The 23031-nt window shown below is 40.3% G+C and overlaps 1 protein-coding gene across 5 annotated transcripts in view; it reads right to left on the reverse strand.

Annotated features, from left to right (window-relative positions):
* Positions 1-23031, reverse strand: part of LOC119657758 (band 4.1-like protein 4) — a 350940-nt gene that overhangs the window by 238900 nt on the left and 89009 nt on the right. For all 5 annotated transcript variants that reach the window (XM_038064818.1, XM_038064816.1, XM_038064815.1 and 2 more), the window contains exon 3: positions 5662-5682. The gene's annotated coding sequence lies outside the window, so the exon portion shown is untranslated. The remainder of the gene's footprint in view (positions 1-5661; positions 5683-23031) is intronic.

The following is a 23031-nucleotide window of genomic DNA, read 5'->3' on the forward strand; positions in this document are numbered from 1 at the left end:
CCACAAGGAGCTCTGTTCGTGATATGGGCACAACCTCCATGAAAACCGCAAATAACTGGACTTATACTCCAGAAATTCTTCTACAGAATATGCTCTCCGAAGGCCTCTCGGGTTTTCTTGGTACCCGCGGTGAACCTTCATATTAAGAACCACACCACATAGTTATGTGGGGGCAGCCCCCAATGGCTTAAACGTAAGGTAGACAAACAGAAAAACTGACATCCAGTAAACCGATTTTATTAAAGTTTTGTGTCCCGTAGAAGCTTAAAAAAAGAAAATATGTTACGCCGTCATCCTTTGAAAGATGATGAACGATCCAGTACTGAATGGTTTGGCCGATAATACGAGCTGTATCAGGCGAACACAGAAAAAAGCTTTATACTGGAATTTCATTGATCCAACACATAACAGAAATCAGATGCAAAGTTTGGGTGGCAAGCTAGAGTAAGAGCCCAAACATGAGAAATAGGTATAAAATGCAAAGATCTCGATGAAGCCACCATTTAACGACAGATAAATACAAACCGCTTTTATTATGTTATACAACTGATTCAGATGGGCCCACCCTCGTACCGAAGAGGGCAAAGGGTAAACAAAAAGAAAAAGCAGGTGGAAGTGGGTTTGGTAGGACCGACACTACGCAACTGTTTTGCTAACAGCCACTGAGAACGACACGATAGAATATTGCCTAGTGTATTTGCAAGATAAACATATTGAAAAGAATATTATTAACTCATATTTGGCGCAGAAAAATGTCTCCAGCTGCCTCAGACTCTCTGTATCTGTGCATATTTCAGACATCAGACAGACAAGTGTCCGTGTCCGTGCCAAACAAATGTCTGTCTCGCATAAATGACTGTTCCAGGCAAACCGCTGTGTCGAACAAACATCCGCGCTGTGCAAGACAAATGTCTGTGTCTGTTAGGCATTAGACAGACAAAAGTCTATTTCACATCAAACAATTTGTCGGTCTGACGTCTGAGCCACACTTAGATAATTGGCTATCTGATGTCTGAAGTCGACTCAGACATTTGTCTGACTGATGTGTGAGACTGACACAGAAATTTGTTTGATCCAGAAAAAGGTTTGTCTAAATCAGACATTTCTTGACGCAGACATTTGTCTATCTCATGTCTGATGCCCAAACATAACTTAATAATAGTATTTTTAATATATTTATCTTGAAAATATACTAGGCAATATTCTGCCGTGTCGTTCCCTATGGGCGTTAGCAAAACTGTCGTCTCGTGTCGGTCCCAGTGGACGCGCTCTTTATGTCTAAGCGACCAGATGTTTTAAATAGACTCAAATTCACTTTGACAGAGTGGGAAAATAGTGCAGAGAGGGGCACATCTTTTCGTGGCTGCACGGGAAGCTATAATATATACAGTGATTATTATTAATTATAGTTTAAAACAAGTAAATATTGGGTAGTTTGATTTTGGTTGCTAGAAACCACATGCCTAAGTGTTCTTATTTCAACGCGCGGGGTGTCGGGTAGGCAACTGACTGGCAGACGCCAAGGAACAAATATTACTTAATGATTTGCGGAACATGGTCGTAATCAACGTTGCAAATGAGGTCGCCTTCTAAGGGAAAGAGTAAAGTTTTATTCTCCTTGACAAAAAAATGTTCTCGCAGTTAACCCATTCAACACGGCAGCCATTTTGGTGGCTTCATTCTGGAACTGCATTTTTTTTCGGACTTTCTTATCCGACGGTAAATTTTTTACTACGGGATCGGCATTGTTAGGCCAAGTTAGTAGCAGTAAAAATAGTTAAAAAATCATTGATAATTAATTTAACATCAGAAAATTTAACATCAGAAAACGTCCGTCTGGTCCGAACCATGGCCTAAAAAATTCACGGCAAAGATTTTACATTAATATAAATTACGAATTAATATTATAGAAAAAAGTAAAATAATAAACAGCCTATTAAAACTTACCACAAACGGAAATTTCTCTAAAAAATATTGTGTTGCACGGATTTCGAAACGGCCAACGGCACAAGGTCACCCAAGAACTTCTCTAACCACTGAGATGAAACTGAAAGCTTTCGTCAAACCCTGTTCACTCTACAAACGTTTAAACGAAACTAAAGGAGGAAGCGTTTGTGAGCGCTCCGTGGCTGAGTAAGGGAGGGGATCCGCACGAGCGCGCTCTCAGTGTCTCGAAATGGACTCCATGACGCGTCAGTGCGCTCGCCGTGTGGAATGGGTTAAGTAAACATTATACCCAAACTGACCAAGTTATCTTCCCCAACATTGTAGGCGAATAGTCGGCAATGCAAAGCATTCCTGCAAAAATACAGCCAGGGTGCTCGGTTGATCGCCTGCAGACATATTTTTAGTTGTTTTGGAAGGAGGCGATATAAATGGAAATGAAGAAAACAGGACGATTGTCTTAACACGTAACTGGGTCGTGCGGCGATACTATGCTTAGAACCGAACTACTAGCAAAATCAGAAAGCTAAGACATTGATGTAGACCTACTTTCAAGCAAGAAGATTTTGCCAAATGGCTAGGAGGAGGCCAACAGACAAGAAGCTAGACAAGAAGCTAGACAAGCTGCTAGAAGAAACCTTGTCTTGACTGGAGCGAAGAATGGCGCCCTGCCTACAAGGCTATTGTGAATAAGGTACGTGAACAAGAATCGCTCTAAGTAGACTGCGCACGGTTCTTAACCAAAATAATGACAGCATATTTTCAGCAGCAAGAGGGAGGTCCGGATGGCTGAGTGGTTAGAGCGCAAGGCTGTCGTACGGAGGGTCGCGGTTCAAATCTCACTGGTGGCAGTGGGATTTGTATCGTGATTTGACGTCGGATACCAGTCGACTGAGCTGTGGATGAGTACCTGAGTCAAATCAGGGTAATAATCTCGGGCGAGCGCAATGCTGACCACATTGCCTCCTAGTGTACCGTTACGGTCTTGAATGAAGTGCTCTAACTCCCTTCAAGGCCCTGATCCAACATGGATTGTTGCGCCAACGATTATTATTATAAGAGGGAGAGCGAGCAAAATCGGCAAATGTAGACAAACCTCTACATTGACAGTTTCAACTCTTACACGATAAAAGACGTACTCCGCCTAATGAAGAAGACAGAAATTGACTTTGCTACCAAAACAGCAAATACACCCGGCATACTTCTATATTATTGGGATATTCTAGATACTATGGGAAAGATGTTGGAGTGGGTGATACCTAATAATCTGATCTTGTTCATTAGGAAAAGCAGTCGTTTATTATTCCGAAAATCCGTTCTACGGTACAAAAGGATTGTGGATTGTGAATGCCAATGTCAATGTCAATGCCTCGGTAGCCTGCTAGGTAAGAGACGGAAAATCGAGATGCTTGGAACACTAGCTGAAAATGAAATTGAACGTGAAACAGGTTGACAATCTGTTCACCGAAAAAATTATGATGAATTCTAGATTAAGACGAGATTGTAATGTCGACTTCAGTAACGGATTATGCCAAATGGATTTGGAAATTGAAATGTCGGATCCCTGCTCAGGGCAGATGATTTTGGAGCACTGGGCAAATCGGCAAAACTAAACTTAATTGCGAAACTGAGGAGAAGCCTTTACATCGCGGAACCATAGGAGGTCATAGTCCGTCCGTTAAAGAAAGTATCACTTTCGATCACCGCACTCACCACCTTTCAAACGGATGTCAAAACTAAGCCGGCTTCGAAAAGTACTAATCAAGACCTTTCATTTGATATCCATCATGACTGTCTGATGAAAAAAAAATTTACACCCTCCTTTTGCATGTATGTAACTCACTGTATGCATGAGCATTTACAGTTTCCACCTTTCCTTTTGCTGTGCATCGCTATAACCGTCTTCGAGAAAAATGCATGTAACGGACAGACAAACAAGGCCAGGAACTGGGTTTAGACCCTAAAACCGTTTAGAACCATTTGCAGGAGATTTGATTCCAAAAAAAGCTGAATGTTTGGGTGCCACACGGGTTGACGCAAAAAAATCTGGTGATGAAAAGTGGATCACATACGACAACCTCAAGCGAAAAAGATCGTGGTCGATGCACGGCGAGCCGGCCCAGCCTATCGTCAAGCCCGGATCGACGGCCAGGAAGGTTTTGCTGTGGGTTTGGTGGGATTGGAAGGAAATTATCCATTATGAGCTGCTCAACTATGGCCAGACCCTCAATTCGTACCTCTACTGTCAGCAACTCGATCGTTTGAAGCAGGCGATTGACCAAAAGCAGCCAGAATTGGTGAATAGGAATGGTATTGTGTTCCACCAGGACAACGCTCGGCTTCACACATCCTTGATGACCCGCCAGAAGCTATGGGAGCTCGGATGGCATGTCCTATCGCACCCACCGTATAGTCCGAACCTGGCACCAAGTGATTATCATCTCTTCCTGTCCATGCAAAATGTTCTTGGCGCTACTAAGTTGGCCTCAAAAGAGGCTTGCGAAAACTGGCCGTCTGAGGTTTGTGCAAATAAGGAGGGGGGATTTTATAAGGGGGGATAATGAAGTTGCCTTCTAAATCGCAGCAAGTTTGCAAACAAAACGGTGCATATTTAAATGAAGCGTCAAATTTCGATTACAAATACGACATTACTTTTTCCCCAACCCAATATAAGTCTAACCCGTTCACAAACAGCCGCAGACTTTAGGCTAAAGTTGGTATTCCTCAGATGTCAACTATCCGATACCTTCACGCTCCTGGGAAGATCAACAAAAACTTTGACAAGTGCCTCATGACTTGCCAGCAAAGCATCATCAAAATTGACAAACAATCCACCTGGAAGCCAGAAAATTTCAGCAATCTGGACAATCAAAATAAGTGCCAGCAACGACAGTCAAATCTTTGTTGGAATTTTGAAGATACAACCTACTCTTAGTTAGTCTAAAATGGTCGTCCCACTGACACGAACCAATCCCGTATCCAATTTGATTACACATATGCGGTGCTCAGGGAAAATATCTCACCTTGATCAATTAGCAGATTGCACTTTGGCGCGACTTCATTGAAATCCGTACATATTCAGATGAACCAGGAAAAATGTAAAGAAGCTGGACTTGATATAACTTCTTCCACACTTGCGCCATTCCACTACCATCTATTCCGCTCCATGGCGCACCTACTCTATGGACATAGCTTCACCAATTTGAACCAAGTCGAAAATGGATGCCACGAGTACCATAAAGACAAGTGGGGGTACCGTCGCGGGACCGAGTTATTTGCTAATAGATGGGTTCAAGGTATACATTTGAATGTTTGTGACTTTAGAACTTAAATCCACAATCCAAGTTACAATCATTGAATCCTATCATTCGTACGTAATCTTCCCCTATTAAGAGTGAGAACCATTGAAATAATTAGGTCTGGGTGAATTTAACTTGGTGGATGGAATTATGGATCCTTAGGAGGAAGTAAAGGAAGCAATTACCGTTTCTTACTAATAAATGGAGGTTGAACTTTCATCAATTCCCAATAATATATTCAGATAATAACAAAAGAAAAAGTTTACCAAGTTTATGATTTCGGTCGAAACTGCTGAAATGTGTCCTCCGTAGTCAGTATTTCGAGAAAAACGTTGTTGCAAAATTAATTCATTTCAATTGAAAAAATAATGAAAAACTGTGAGTCCTGAATAACGGCAAACTCAAAAGCATCCCATACCCTTTATGTTGTATCCGTTTCCTGAAAAGATGGAGAAATATTTCATTAAAATAATCTAATCAAAACGAGCTCATTTCAGTCAGAATAATAAGAGATAAAAACAGAGTAATTATGCTCGAGTCGTGTCCTTGGAGTGAATTTCGTATAAAAGCAAATTGATTTCCATTAGAAAGTAAAAGGCTTTCCAGGACGAAGTCCCCCACCTGGGTGAATTCATCGAAAAATATGTTTCTATTTTGCGTTCAGGCAGGAGCAAGCATATCCTCGAGAGGCAAAAAAATTTGTATGAGTAAATATTCACAAATATAATAAAATTTCTGTTTTCACATTCATTGAAGCGAATATTGTGCCGGTGATGTGAATTCCGCTGAAAAGCCCCGTCGAGAACTTGGAGCTGGCTGTTGTGGCAGTTGAATAAATAAATTTGAAATGTAGGCTCCCGGCTATGACAGCTTTTTGCGGAATAGCATGTTATGTGGGGCCCTCTGTGTGTCTGTGTGCGTTGGGGATACCTCTGGCTGCTGATAAATACACGACACCAGTAAATGTTTCAGCTTATTTGATTTCAATTTCAAGTACGCGCTTAGTGCTCTTTCAAATAGTCCGCCGAATGGATCATGTGGATGTATGGATACGTGTAGATATCGAAGGAAATATTTACAGTATCCGCCGTGGAGTTTTTGCATCAAACAAGGTTTTCAATGAGGAAAAAAACCAAATTAAATTCTGATTGGAAGGTGTGTCAAGGGAGAGTTTTGGTTAATTGATTTTCATCGTGCAATATGGAGAGAAGAAAGGAAGGCAATTTACTGGCTGTGGCAGGTTACTTAGGCAGTGAGTTCGGAAAAATGTTTCATGAGCGAAAAAAGTAGTTTAACTTCCGTGTCTCCATACCACATATGTTAGTAACATGTTACTATATACTATATGTTACTACTTTTTACAAGCTTGTTTGTAAAGATTGAACAATTATGGTTTTGAGTTATGAGGTCATGCAGTTGGAAGGATTACATCACATAGAATGACATAATTTTGAATACCATTCATTTTGTAAGTATATACATATCTATGGGTGTATTCAATAGGAGAAGACAGCAAAGATACGTATGGGTATCGCTAGACAAGCGTTCAGGGTTTGGAGATAATTGCCCAAACTGACAAAAAAGTTCTCTTTAATGTCATGCTCCGGGCAATGGTCTTAGTTAAAATAAAGATACCAAAGAGATAATAGAACACGAAATTTGGTTTTACAAGATCCTGAACATTGAAATCTTGAAAAATCACAACAGTTCAAGGCTGAGAAGCTTCTCAGCGAGGTCTGATAACTGACAAAATACGCAAATCTTTTCCGACCACGGATCCAGATGTTTGTTAGCTCGCGGAACCTCGTGGGTGTAATGTGAGAAGAGTTAACCCCTGACGTTTTGATCACGCCAAACTGAAATGTTGCGAAAATAAAATCGTGGAAAATAACACCTACTCCTGCTATGATAAAATACAGTAGTAAATTAACATAGATTCTGCCACTCAAGGGCACAAAAAAAATATGCTCAATAGAACTACTGTTGAGGATTACTATCGCACATTGTTATTGAAGTATACATAACTTGGTGGTAAACTGTCATCCCACTACTGACACTCCTGTGGAATGACAGCACTACCATCGTCAACAGTTGTAATTGAAATAGCCCCGATCTAGTTCTACTTTTCAGAGAAGAAAGAGAATGGTAGCCAACGCATCCGTGCGCTTAGGTCAGAACAATATTTAAAATGATCGAACGACACATTAATATGGGGAATCCCAAAAGTCTGGTGTGGTGTCAGTCTGGCCTAATATTGTTCAGTTTGATTTTTTCTTTGATTTCAATTTAACAGAGTGTTGCCTCCGCAGTCTTGATATGCCATTCCGTTGCCCCAAATGCCAGAGACAATTGGAATTGTAACAATACTTTACATACTTTACATGATCGCACAAACTTTACAATAGAATGCATCATTACTATGATGCCAGCCTTTAGATGTTGTGTTCTACCCATTCTTTGGGTGGTCGCCTTTTGATGCGTTTGGGCGGGAGGAGGTATTGGCAAAATTTTTGCTAGAACTGTATCAACATATTTATAAGGTAGAGATTTCACGAATTAATTATAGCAAATATCATAAAATTCATTTGAGACTTTATATGACCGCCGGTAAACCCTGTCGTTTTCTTCCAATTAAATTCAAACTCAAAGAATCCAGCTATCTCCTTGAACACCAAAAATAAATGCAGCAAGTGGTTATTACCTCAAACAGGCTTTTCAAAAGAAGGTCAATCAAATGTTCCGAATAACTTCTCTCCCGTTTGGAAAAATGTTGGGGACTGAGTGAATAGTTCCTGCTATCGAGCTTAAAGACACCACTAAATTAGTTTGTGACATTAATCGACCGTGAAAAGCGGATTGACGCATATCGATATAGTTGTTTCCTTAAAGGGTAACACTTTAACATTGATTTAGAAGCAGAATAGGCAGATGATTCTCGGCAACCTCAGGTGTTTAACAGGGTTCTACCTCCTGTTTGGAATTTTTCCATATAAAGATGCGATACAAGATCTATGGCTTGGGCGGAATTCTTAATATGTAGTGAGGAAATTAGCTAGGCAAATTGCAAATTTTTGAGGTTTATTTTTCTAAAATCATTCGCTGTTCAATTTTTCCACTTGTATAAAAACTCCTACACAAGTTTTCCTTCAAAAATTCAATTTTTAAAATTTTATTATGCTCATCTTACAAACATGAACTGAAAATGCCAATTTTTCTCTGGGATGCGGCTTGGGAAACTGTCTCTGAGCGTGAGAGAACTTTACTTTTGACACGACCGTAGTGGGGGAGCGATCGTTCGATAAATGTAAGGTAATGGAGTGAGTTGGTCCGAAGCAGATTTGAAGGCATTTCAAATTACACGGTAGCCGTCATGAAGTTCTCTTCTAAGAAATTATTCTGTGCATGAAGAGGGTTCGGCTTTGAATTTCATTATTCATTTTCTACAAAGCAAGTTCAAGCAAAATAAATTAACAGCTTTCCACAGTAGTGTCCCATGTTTGATTCGTTCAAAGATCGGACAACTGCAGGGTGAAAAAAGTTGAAAACCAAAAGCTGAGTGATTCAGTTATGAAAGGTTTTGTGTGTTTCTTGAGCAAGAATTTTTGAATAAATTTGAATTCCTTTGTAGGTAACTCGTAATGTATTCGCTAACACAAAGGAGGCAATTTTAATCTGTTTTAATATTTAAATTTGGCAGGAGCATGCTTTATATCGTAGCCTATGTTACTAGAGATGATTTTAGATGAAATTAAGTGGGCTTTCCACTCAAATTTCCAAAAATATTGTAACATACTGCTATTAACTTAATTTGAGCAGATATCGGTATGGTCGTTTGGTGATTTTTTCAGATTTTTCGGTTTCGTAGCTTCTGAGAACTGGTGCGTGAATGGAACGATCACATTCTAGCTTCTCCACCCCATCGCCAACCCCCCCCCCCCCCCCCCCCCCCCCCAATTGTCCCTGTGAACAAGACACGCGGTTCCTTTTTGAAGTTGCCCAAAACGGGCTGAAACATCGATAGGTCCTCCCAAAATTGCCACGCAAGCCCATTTCGGCGAGATATTTCAACTGGGCTGTAGTTATTTGCTGGTGAACCTCACAATGAATAATTTATGATAGCTTTGCTCTTTTGGCTCTATGAAAGCGACATGGACTCAAGTTCAGTCATCTAGCGCATGAAATTTATTTGACTTATACGTTGAAGTAAAGCTCCAAAAACAATGAAAGACACAATATAAAATGGCCTCCTCGCTCTGCGAAACCATAGCTTCAACAAGGATACTCAAATTCTGCTTATTTCACAGAGATCTACTATCTACGCACTATAAAATTAATTGCATATATTAATTGCACTATAAAATTAATTGCATATTATTCGGGAGGAAAAAAATAGTGAATATTTCAATATACTAAAGCCTCTAATATTCACGACCACGCTCTTTCCAGGATTTTGATGTTTGATAACCGCCGAGGCAATTCTCGCGAGTCCAAACTGAGATTATAAAAGTGTTTTTTTTTTAATTCCTACAGGGAGGGGGAAAATTTTTAGAGAGACACATGCACTCCAGTCATATTGCGTGAACGTCTGAGCCAGAGCGGGTTAGTTACCATTTGCATCCAGAAAACAACTACTCCCGGATTTCTCTAGACCTAACTCCGCAAGACTATTTATTTGTTTCATCGTGATGTGGTTTCCAATTAGGTGCTCATTTTTTCAGTTTGCTAACTTTTCAGCTTCCTTGAGCTACTGCTTTTGTACCTTCAGAACGGCAGGAGTTAACGGAAGCCAGTTTTTGTTTGATTTGAGCATTCCTCTAATTATACCCTCCACACTAGCATTCGCAGTGCCTCGTTTAAGTTTCTCTTTTTGTCTGCAAATTTGAGACTGGGAATCGCATGTTCTGGATCTTCTGCTACGTTCCGCTTCCAGGACAATCCACTGAATTCCGTAATACGAAGCAATGCAGAGATTTGCCTGCGGCATTCACCCTGTTCTATATAGTACTGGGTACTATAGTAATCCCCCGAGTTTTCCGGCCATCCATCCATTGTACGATCGTCCTTGTCCCTAAGTGCCAGCGACCACGTTACAGTATTCCGCTAACCACGCAGGAAAAGTAGGGTGTAGCCGCCGCGGTAGCGCTGGCTGCCTCTTGCCAAGGGTAGCTCAAGACTAGTTTGGCATTAATCTTCACCCTGGAGTTTGTTAGCCATTCATGTGCTCACTAACGTTCCATTTGACTGAATTTTATTTTCTATAGTTCGTTACCAAGATTGTTACTGTTTTCTCATCGTTTTTAACGATGGGCAGTAAGCCATTGTAGATGATTTCGTCAATGGCGAAATATCCCAGTGATAGAAAGCTGAGTCTCCTGAGTGGCTCACTCGGTTTGGAGAGCAACACAATTTTTTTTTCTCCTTGAATAGGAAACATTCCTGCTTTTAGGTACACCTCTGAAGTGACATAGTGTTTACTGCAAGGTTCAAAGCATTATTGAGAATATCAATCAAACCCGGGACGATATTATCGCTGGTCTTCCACATCCTTCCGCAGTTCCTTCTCGACACCTGGTAGTATCACGTACTCGTTCGATTGTGAGGAAACAGGGTTTGGCAGTGAGGAAACAGGGTGGTAACAATTTCTTTGAGAGGGGGCAGGTTACATACGGTGCTCCAGCTTGTTTTTACCTTAATAGTAATAATAGTCGATAAGCAACACGGATTATGATAATGTACTCGCGTATGTGATAAGTGAGCTTCAAGTGTTCCCTCAGATGACTTCACTTACGTTGCCTGGTAATTGTTTGAGTGATTCCTCTTGATTATTGCTACCAGGTTTACTTCTGAGCCTTAGTAAAGTCTCCTTGTCGAAAAGCATGTGCCCGCAGCATTGTGATTTTACTATTTCACTACCAAATGACTACCGCGACAAATTTTCCCTCTGGAAATAGTAGCATTGCATGTGGCCAGCGCTGTAACTGGGGGTACCTTTCAAGGGTCGCACTGTCCAGGGATATATCGGTTTTGAGCATTGCGGAAAATGTGCGGCTCTCGAGAGACTTTGCTGTTTATCGGAGCAACGCATTCCTCACTTCTTAATAGTTTTTGCAGTTCGACTTGCCTGATCTGCTGTAGTAGTTGTAAAAGAGGATCGAACACACTAGCCGTTATATCTAATAATGGATCTTCTGCCTGTGAGATAGGATTCCTGAATCACATCACATGAGACAATCATACCAAACTTAGGTGGATACTTGTACTACATCTAGAAAAATGATGGGCAGTTCTATGCTACAGATTTCATGGATTAGCAGGTAGGTTTACTCAATGGTTACGAGTATTGAGGGAGCCTTACAAGTTAAGAGTTCCCACAAAGTATCAAAAAAATGAGGAACAGACTTATCAATCTTCACCCTACTTCGTGATTAATGCTGTCTGAAATAAATTCCAGTTTCTGGCGATGGATTGAATTTGTGGGTCATTGCAGATTCAGGGACCTTTAATTATTTCGTAGATTAGATAAGTGCGTAGATAAATAGATTAGGTCAGTGGGTCTTTGTTTCATCGTCATTGCAGATAAGAATAGTGAAATGGCTTATATATTCCTCGACGGCAAATGAAAGAGCATAAAGTGTTAAGGAAATGCTGGCTGAAGGTCCTTTTTTGGCATCACTGGCAATGCCACTAGATATGATAACTTTGGCCGAATATTGGACAGGCCCTTATATTAGAGGTATTAGTATGAAGAGACACGTTGACAGTATTCGGTGATACTTTTATTGAAACTAGAGCATCTGTCTACTTCTTGCATATGCAGAACAGTGTCTATAGTTCGCTGCATTGTGGTTGGCACAGTTGTTGCAAATCAATAGAGACTTGCGAATCATCGTATGTAATGCACATACTCAACAAGGTGCTGTAATTCTTGTTATGCGTGAATTCGTGGGATTGGAACCTTCTATAAAGCAGGGGCTATATTTTCAAGAAATGGGGATTTCCACCTTTCCTTAGCTTGTTCGACCGAGGTCCTAACTCTACTGGGACACCTTGTTATGTTTTCTGATACTACCTCTTGGTTTATTGACTTCATATTCTTGCGGTTTTGAGTTAGAAAGAGCAAAAGTCCTCCTCCGATTTATGGCTATGCAGTTTCGTCTCATGGGTGTTTTCCGGCCGTAAAGGCAATGTCACTCCAAGTCCAATCTGTTGGGGATAAATGCTAGTGCGCTTTGATGACATTCCATACTGCTGATTGTGTGCATAGTTTCCCCTCCGTCCTATTTCAAGGTATTTACCATTGATAATTACAAAGGTCCACGGTTCTTCGGGCCGAGTAATGACCTGGTTTATGATGTGGGTGTACTTTTTTGTATCAGAAATTCTGCACCCGATCAGGACCAGGACCCCTCCAGTCTTTCGAGCTGTTTATGGTTTATTGAATTTATTATTTATTTCCTTAAATTTGAAATATATTTGAATTTAATGACGCTCACATTCTTGATGCGTAGCTATGAATTTAAGTGCTAACTACCTCCTAAGTTATAACGCTGACCACGAATTTCGTTTACTGTTGTGTAGTATTTAATATAATTTGGCCAATTGACCATTATATAATGGCAGGCATCACCGTGATAACTCTTCCTTATCAAAATGGAGCATGGTTCAGTTGCTTTAGCAGTTTGTTCCTTGTTAAGGAACGAGCCATTGTGCAATTGACTTGCATAGGAATCATATATTTGACATTTTTCTGGCTCTTGCTAACTAGAGGAGAAGCTTGTATGTGAAAAAGCACAGAAACAGAGTGGCGGTGCACCGCAAAGTTGAACCATGAAGATCATACTAAACTCCAACAGTAAGCAAATTTGCATATCTTGAAACAATATTGAAGTATGACTTATTTATATAAATATTTTGAAGGAATTCGTGCAATCGAAATCAGATTGAAATTCATTGAGTATCTCATATCTGTTTTTTGGGGTCAATTTCAATGAATTTTCTGCAACGTCTACATATGTTACACGATACCTTGATTTACTATACATCGTAAATCCAAAGTTATTACTGTGACATGCGAAGATTGTTCAAAGTGACAAGATCCCATAAACCCCAGAGAAATCGTCTGCAGAAAAAATACCACGAATGTCCACACAGCTTATGTATCATATCTAATATCTCGTACTTCCACTGAATTCTATTTCATGGACACTCAGTCGTTTATTGCAATACGGCATTGCACATTTATCACAATCATAACATGATTGTTGAAGTGAATTACAGGGTTCAGCCGTGAATAGTGTGGTACCAATTGAAGCATTTGGTGGGTACATTGTTTATTGAGACTTTATTCCTTCTGGTAGATTTGTACTCGATACGATTTCATAGCATTATTAATGTCATATGATTGCAACAATGGCCAATGCTATCATAATATGGAAAATATTGATTGAGGTCTGAAATCAACCATGTGTGCATGGAGTTTGGACTCAGTTCAAGCAATGTCATTGAACAATAGAATGCGTTACACATGATTGGAATATTTGATGATGTGGAATAATGACGGTCATAGAGGTTGAGTTTCAGGTGCGTCTGTACAATGTTTCATTCTCAGCATTTTCAAAATTAATGGGAGTTAATTCCCATTATTGCAGGAAGCACGACCAGTGCAAGGATTTCAAATGCATCCAGCAGCAAGTGTTAATCCAGCAAGGAGGAGAGCTTGAATGGGAACCTACTGTACGGAAACAAAACATGGAATAAATGATCCTTAGTGTTGCAATGAAAAATTAAGCATTTTTAAGTCGTAGAGCCCCATAATGGCACGCTAGGAGGGCTCGTATGGCCATGTCCATTTATAGCTTATCAGGACGTCGAATCAACACTATGGTAGGACAGGAAAAATGTGGTGTGTATAGTGGACAATTGAGGTTGACTTTCACCCGCAGGAGTCCGTCAATTTTGAATGTTTGACCAGTGTTAGCGAAAGACGCAATATTTCTAGTTTCCTGGCATTTCGTTTCTAAGACATTGGGTTGGGGAAAAAGAAATGTCGTAGTTTGTCAATAGATGGCGACACTTAAGCAAGAAATTTTATCTTTTTACTACCCGAGAGGTTGAAATGCAACGGAGGCGGCCGAAAAAATTTGTGAAGTTTATGGGGCCGATACTGTAACGATTCGCACAGCACAGCCTTGGTTCGATTGATTTCGTTCTGGTGTAGTGGATGTCGAAGGCCAATCGTCGTAGAAACCGATAAAATCGTCAAAATCATCCAAGTAGACCGCTAGGTGAGCATTCGCTCGATTGGCCAGGAACTGGGTATAGTCCATCAAACCATTTGGAACCATTTGTAGAAGATTGGATTCCAAAAAAAGCTGGATGTTTGGGTGCTACACGAGTTGACGCAAAAAAATCTCTTGAACCGAATCAAAGCCTGTAATGCACTGCTGAAACGGAACGAATTCGACCCATTTTTGAAGCGGATGGTGACTGGTGATGAAAAGTGGATCACGTACGACAACCTCGATCGAAAAAAATCGTGGTCGAAGCGCGGCGAGCCGGCCCAAACCATCGCCATGCCCGGATTGACGGCCAGGAAGGATTTGCTGTGTGTTTGGTGGGATTGGAAGGGAATCATCCACTATAAGCTGCTCAACTATGGCCAGACCCTCAATTCGGTCCTCTACTATGAGCAGTTTGACCGTTTGAAGCAAGTGATTTACTAGAAGCGGCCAGAATTGGTCAATAGGGATGGTGTTGTGTTCCATCAGCACAACGCTCGGCCTCAGATATCTTCGATGGTCCACCAGAAGCTACGGGAGCTCGGATGGGATGTCCTATTGCACCCACCGTATAGTCCGAACCTGGCACCAATTGATTACCACCTTTTCCGGTCCATGCAAAACGCTTTTGGTGTTACTAAGTTGGCATCAAAAGAGGCTTGCGACAACTGGCTGTCTGAGTTTTTTTGAAATAAGGAAGGGGGTTTTATAAGGGGGGATGGTGAAGTTGCCTTCTAAATGGCAACAAGTTTGCAAGCAAAACGGTGCATATTTGACTTAAATCGGATAATTCTAAGTATGTTAGATAAAGCGTCAAATTTCGATCACAAATATGACATTTCTTTTTCCCCAACCCAATATTTCGCTTTCTTGATTATGTATTATCGGAAGCCCTGCATTTGCGAATTTGCCCGTTTTTTTTTTCAAGATATCACCCGCAATTGTATCTTAATTTTCTTGTATATACATACCATATATGTTATCTTTGGTAGGTATTTTTTAATTCATTTTAAAGCAAGCCCTGCACTCGTATATCCTGATTAATGTATATCAACAATTACCTAGATAGAAATAAGTGAGCCAAGGGAACAGATAGGTGAACTAATGTAGTGAACTAATTCTCCACTACTACTGTTATGTTAAACCCACTATTCGGTCAAAAAATAAAGCAATTAGGACGTAAGATTCAGTCATGGACTCTGGAATCGGCTATCGTGTACCTCATCAGAAAAGCTTGCTAAAATCAAAGGAAAGAGGCATTTCAATTCTTTAGGAACCCCGCTTCCTTCCCTTCTTCTGATGAACACAATCTCTGCTTTTCTCAAATATGCAAAGATACTGTGGGTCGTTATTTAAGAATATCCGCAAGGCAACCATCGAATAAAGAAGTATTTATGAGGTGAAAGCCGATTTGAGATGTTATGTAGATGCAAAATCGTGCCCAGGGTGGCAAACATCACAATAGTATGGTATGATATGGAACAAAGGAGATGTTTTATAAAAGGGGAAGGATTCTTTTTTGAAGCTAATCTAATTAAAACTTCCCTAAAGGTAACTTTTTAATAAAAATGAAAAATCTGCATGTCAAAGTACTTTACAATAATGTTTTGCCTCAATGGGAAAACATGGTTTAGTTATCAGACCCACAAAATATTTTCTTCTTTCTAATCTAGTAGGGTGGGGCATTAATAATAATGATAATCGTTGGCGCAACAATCCAATTGGATCAGGGCCTTGAAATATGTTAGAGTGTGGGGCGGCAGGATTCGCAGCATTCGAAATTTATTTCGAATGTTGTGAATGCGAACAAATAGATGGCGCGGAACTTTCCACTCTGTAGAGCTCGCCACGGGAGTGGAGGACTAGCGAGGAAAGTGTGCCGTGAGTTGGGGGCAGAAAGAACCACATGGAGGCAGATCGTTCTCTTCTGCCTCCAACCTTAGACGACGAGGGATCGCTTGCGTTGTTCAAAAAGTGTTTCCGTTACTCTTTCCTTTCTTAAATTATTTTCGATTGTTTCAATAAAAGTTTCAGTTCGTAACGACGTCATTTGCAATTTGTGATTACTCCGTGCTCTGGTGTCATCGTGTTTTTCCTTCCAAATAAAATGGAATTACACTCGGAAATCGTTAAGCGGACTTGGACGTAGTCGTGATAGGGAGCAGACTAGTGCAATTGCACTTCATTCAAGACCGTAACGGTACACTACAAAATTACAATAACCTGTAGGAGACAATGTGGTCAGCATTATGTTCGCCCGAGATTATTACCCTGATTTGACTCAGGTACTCACTCACAGCTGAGTCAACTGGTATCCGACGACAATTCATGATACAAATTCCACTGCCACCAGTGAGATTTGAACCGCGACCTTTTGTACGACAGCTTTGTGTTCTAACCACTCAGCTATCCGGACACAAGGTGGGACATTATTCAAGTATAAAGCTTGCCAGCAAAGTTTTAACAACCATATTAGATAATTGATACAGCTATGCGCATATCAATTATCATCATCAATTATTTGTCTACCGTGAACGGATTATGACTTCTTTCTGAATTTTGCGCACGTTTCTCGGCAACCATATTGTGAATCTCCCTTTCCCCATCCTGAGCCTGAGCGAAGTGAGATGCTGAGACTTTGAAGAGTGCTTTTGTACTCTTAAAAAGTAAGTAGTAGCGGACGCAAATTCGTTATTGGATTGTTTCTGACGGCTACCACACAGCGCGTTACCATCACCTCAGAACCGGTCACTGAAAGGATGTTGACCGCAAGACTCCGTTCCATATGGAGGAGAGGAGGGCTTCTCATGAGCAACTGCACTCGGTTCAGGAGAGGCTTCCCAATGATGATATTATGATCATGATGGATGAATGACAAACCGTTAACAGATTGTCCGGCGAAGCCATGGGTATTCATGGTCTTGATAACTGGAAAAACTACAATGAAAGGTTTGTAGATTTTTGTAACTTTTATCACTTCGTTCTAACACAGAGCTTCCGATAAAATCAGTTGGGTTACAACTGACCGCACTGAATACTGTTAACAGATAATCAGTCGACTACATCACGCCAATCAGTAGATTTAGGAACTGTTTTTTGAATATGCGTAATAAAAGGAGTTTCGCCTTTATGGGTTTTACGTGACGTACCGTTGGAGTTATTCCTACGGTCTTCTTAAGACACGGATTGATTATATGACCACAATCAGGCCCCCGCTGAGGTAAGCAAAACGGTATCAGTCTACGGTGAGTGCATGGATCAGTTTATTTATAGTGGCTATAGTGAAAAGCTACCCAAATTTCTACCGAACTTTGGAGTGCGGCACCCGTGTTGAAACGCAACACCACGTTTGAGGCCCGCAGGTTTCTGTCCGCTTGAACGTAACCACAACCACCATGAAGCTCCCGCTACGGGACCACCAGCAACAACCGAGCTGAATTCACATCCTCCTAGATTTCTCCTGGAACATGTGAATTAAGGGGCTATCCTGGTTCCCATGGTACCAGTATATCCCTAGTAAGGTTTCGCGACCGAAGCCACTTTAGATGAATCCCCGTGTTGACACGTGTCTGATCGCCCTGGTAGCGATGCAAAACGTCATTTAGAAAAAAAAGGCGTTGGAAAAAAAATGTTTGAAAAGTCAACTTCTGGATCTGAAGACATTTCTCCCTCTCAATTACAAAGAAAATATGGCTCATCGGAGGCATGAACCACGACCGCTGATGCACTGTACTGCCGCCGCCACGGCTGGCGGCTTAGCACGAGGCCGGCGCACAATCTTGCGGCTTTCTGGATTGGGCCGTCGGCGCGAACAGACCCACAAAAGTTGACCAAATGGTTTGGCAGCATTTTTTGTTAAAATTGGTTTTCCTTTTATAATAAGAATTCGACTGGCAGAGTTATAGGCTCTTCCTGACGTTCCTTATTTGTAATTCGTTCACATCCTATTTCTAGTAATAAATAAATTGTTATATTTGTCGTAAACACTCTGGCGTCTTCAAAGGTAGTATAAAAAAAATGTCAAAGCTTAAACACTTGCTTTTCACAAGTGGCAATCCTGTAGTCCTGATTGATGCAATTTGAATAAATAAATATTATTCAGCGTTGTTTTTTTTGGGTGCCAGGACCGCTTCACGTCACAAAAATTATTTGTAACTGAATAAATTTCTTTAGATACGGTAAACGGTGCTTCCATGATCGGATCGAGTAGCAAGCCTTGGAAAAGTGCTAGGGCGTCCACCTCAGTCAGCGCGCCATAATGGGGAATGGGCATGGGTTCTTGACGCACGAATGGCGTCAGGATGTAGGGAAGTTAGTCCGAGCAAAACAAATACGTGTCTCCACGCTAAATGTTGGCACCCTAACTGGAAAGACCCAGGAACTCGCAAGAGCCCTTCGGAAAAGGCGCATTGATATATTCACTCTGCATGAAACCCAATGGTCTGATACCAAAAGCTGTGACATAGAACGCGAACGCGGTAAAAATGGCTATAAACTTCTCTATTTTGGTAGCCCACACACTCAATATGGTGTGGGCATTGCCATCCCGTTTCCGTGATGCCATTAAAGAAGTCGAATAATTTGATGATCGGCTGATGAAGCCCACCATTATATCAGCTGATCGCACTATTCATTTCTTCACCACGTACGAATCACAGATAGGTCGACCTGATTCCATGAAAGATGCCTTCTGACAACTTCTCGATGAAAAGGCCTGCAACTTGCCTGCTGATGATTACATCGGTATACGGTGCTTCCAACAAATTTATGCACGCACCAGATTTCGTTCAGAAGAATTAAATCACTTGTGACGACAATATCTACGAACAATTTCTAAATGATGTCTCCAATGAACTGAGGAGCACTAGTAATTTTGTTAAATTGGGTCGATTACGGCAATGCACTTATACCCTTTCAACTTTTTCTGGCGGCGCCAAATACTGGCTATCCTTGTTCCGTTGCAATGTCTAATTTACAGATATTGTCATCAGATCAATTTCAGATTTTCGGTGTAATTCGCATGTCGAGACAGGTTGTGTTTCAAGTTTTATTTGTTGAAAAATGGGCTTGAGCGACAACTAAACACGATTGTATATCTTTGTAACTGAATTTTATCCGAGAAATTATTAAAGACCACCTTCTTTGTAAATGACGTTAAAATTAACAAAAGAGACTACCTAGAGATGGAACTAATTGAAATCTAATCGCTTTGTATGAACGAAGCAGAGGAACTGCTAAACTTCATGTCTTCCTCCTCCATTGGTTTGCGTCACTTCGTCCACCAACCAATCTATCGACGACTGTAATCAAAAAACGTAACAATAACCCGGTACATCCAGCTGATCTCCTTAATAGCAATAGCAAAAGAACAATGTCAACATTTGCCTGTGGAAAAGTAAGGTGTGTTAGACCGGAAATTTCTTTTTAAAGATGAAAAGAAAACGTTAGGGATATGGTTCATTCAGGGAGCAGAGAAACTGCAAATTTGTGGTAAAGGGAAAGAGAGAAATGGAGAAATACTATGCTGTAAGAATAGAAACGAATGAGGGCAGGTTGATTTACGTCTTAGGTGACTTTGTACAGGCGGAGAGCCTCGGTAGGCACGAAACCCACAGACGCTACAAATGTAAAAATCTTAAAATACAAAACATATCTGGATTTTAATATCAAGATAGCGCTCCAATCTAGTATACAAAATATTCCACTTATCCACTTATTTGACTACTAGAAGTGTTATTTGACAATATTTTTAATTTGACTCATTTCCGACTCCTTAATTTACCTATTGTTGAGACTTTTATACTTTTGCAATGTACGAACAGCATTAGAGAAAGAAATATGGGTTTGTTTCTCGTTTTGTGGAATTTATGTTTCTTATAAGTCACATTTTGACTTAATAATTTCCATGTGTTGCAGACGCTTTTGTTTTTATGACCTCGACTTGATCCCTCTAGCTGTCCTGAATTTTTATGAATTTCCATTAGATATTTTTCTTTTTGCCGCAGTTGCATTTTCAATTTCGTCGCTCTGGTGGCATGTAACACCTTGAGATTTTGTTTGAATCTGCACCTGTCGATCGCATCAGAAATCCGAAAATTATCTTTTGATTTTCTGAATTTAAAGGAAATGTTTTCGTGTGAGAATATATCCTCATGTAATAAAGATCCTTCTCGTTTTTTTAAGAAGTTATTCTTGATATGATGACCCCATATCTAAGGTGGGAACAAGATAAAAATTTATGTTATTTACTCGAAAATGACAAATTTATGTTCTCAGAAATTGTTAAGGACCTACGACGTTTAGATATGGTTATCAGAAAAATCAAAATATGGAAGTCTAACGCTAACATTTATATAAAAAATAATGCATTTTGACAAGAATTTTGAAGGAGCCGTCGCAATCTAATGAAGTTTCATTGGTATGATTGAATTCCTGAAGAGGCAACATTTCGGTTTTCCCTACCTCAGTTTGGGGCGAATACCGTTAGTATATGCAGCGTTCCAACTAGCTAAATTGAATTGATATGTCGAAATGCATCTCCATTCACAAAGTTTAATATAAACGACACTGCAAATATTGGCCAGAACATTAACACCTCCACGGATACCACGAAATTGCCAAAAAACATTTACATATGTAAATTAGCAAAGTGCATTGAATGGACTCAGTCAAGGTAACAATCATATCTGAATCGACTGATGCTAACTTATCTGTCCACCTGATTTGCATACCTACCAAGGTGGATATTTACTTAGTTTTCATAATACAAACCATTTCACACAAATTGTCATCTTATTTGCATCTGGGAACCTCTCACATTTCGGAGTCAATTTAACGCAAATGACGAATCAAGAGATATGACAAAAGATACTTTATGTTAATTTCTCCAAGCAGATGCTACCTGTACCGGTCAAGTTTCCCACCTTGTTTAGGAGACAGTCGTTGCGCTGACCTGGTCTAATCAATTGATATCGGATATGTTAAAACGGTACTGATATCCGGGCATGTAGCAGCCGTGAGATCAGCCCAGTCGTAAAGTGGCCCCTAATACTGTATTGTCATTGTTTCTATTAACCAAGACCCCAGTTCGTTAACCAGCCAACCATTGATTTCTCAGATATTTTCAGAAAACATAATTTCTTTAATTAACGGAATCGAACCAAGTTATGATAAAAAACACTCCGCTATGGATACGTGGATATGTGGAGTTTCCTCTGGTCAGTAGATAACTATTTGTCCACCTTTTTTCTATTGACGGATTGGTTTTTTCAAAGGAAATCGATTAAACCGCGGGAAAATAAATTGAAACGTACATTTTTTGAGAGGAAAAAGAAAGATCATAAAAGATAGTTATATCGAGTGGTCGTTGAACTCACTTGGATAATTTATAATGTTACGAGAACAAATTAAACCAACATGTATGTAGTGCAAGAAGTGTGCCTGTGCTTGATTGTCGGCTTTCAATAATTGACTTCAAAGAGGGCAAATGAGTACGTGGAGAATTTTATGCGTACACAATAGAGACAATCGAGGAGCTTTGATGCTCCACAAATGAAAAGCAAGAAACTATGAAGTAGAGCTAAATTGATTATGAGTGGAACCAATTGCTAAAGTATAGAATCTGGAGAGAATGATTTGATGATATGTTTGCTTAGTTGGAGATATTTGATTGATTGAGTGGTTGGGGAGTATGCGATTTGTTGAAAAAGGCTGCAATATCTAATAATAATAATAATAAGCGAAGGTTGTGCTTGGTTTGGAGAATTTTCATCTGAGGTGTTAGTAGGCAACGGGCCATAGGCTTTATTAACTTCATATTTAAAGAGCTGAGAGACGTAGGTAATGTTCTCAATGAAGTTATTCTCTTATTGTATCTATTCGCTGCAGAGGTGATATACTCAAGAAATGGCCCGTTTGAAAATGCTGGAGACAACAATGCCAATAAGATCGATTACATAAAAGAAAGTTCGTAGCGCAATGCTGCACAATCAGAGCACACATATGTATAATATGTCAAACATTTCAATGATCTCGTATCGAATATCCTTTGATGTTAAGAAACTTCCCGTCAGCAACCGTCATGTTATTTGAAATTTCTTATATATTACCTAGTCAAATTCTTTGTTTCATATTTACGGTGTTGAGAAATCATCATAAAGTCGAATGTGTATGCATTATGAACAAAAGTAGGTTCGGATGCTCGAAGGATTTGGATAATCCCATGATCCTCCTTGGAGAAAGATTGATTTGGGGACCACAATCAAAATCCCGAAGGGACTAGCCCCGCGGCATTGGTTTATACTGAGTCCACCCTTAACATTCATACCAGTCGATGCAAGGTCTATCTAACACCTCAGCCGTAACTTAAGGATACGGGTGTCATCTGCCAGGAAACTTCCTGGGGCATATGATCTCAGAGGGCCATCCCGATTCTCATGGTGCCAGATAATCTTCGGTGAGGACTCGTGGAAAGAGCCTCTTCAGATGAATCCCTTGCAAACTCCACAATG

Source organism: Hermetia illucens, chromosome 5 (genome assembly GCF_905115235.1).
Source record: "Hermetia illucens chromosome 5, iHerIll2.2.curated.20191125, whole genome shotgun sequence".
Lineage (NCBI taxonomy): Eukaryota > Metazoa > Arthropoda > Insecta > Diptera > Stratiomyidae > Hermetia > Hermetia illucens.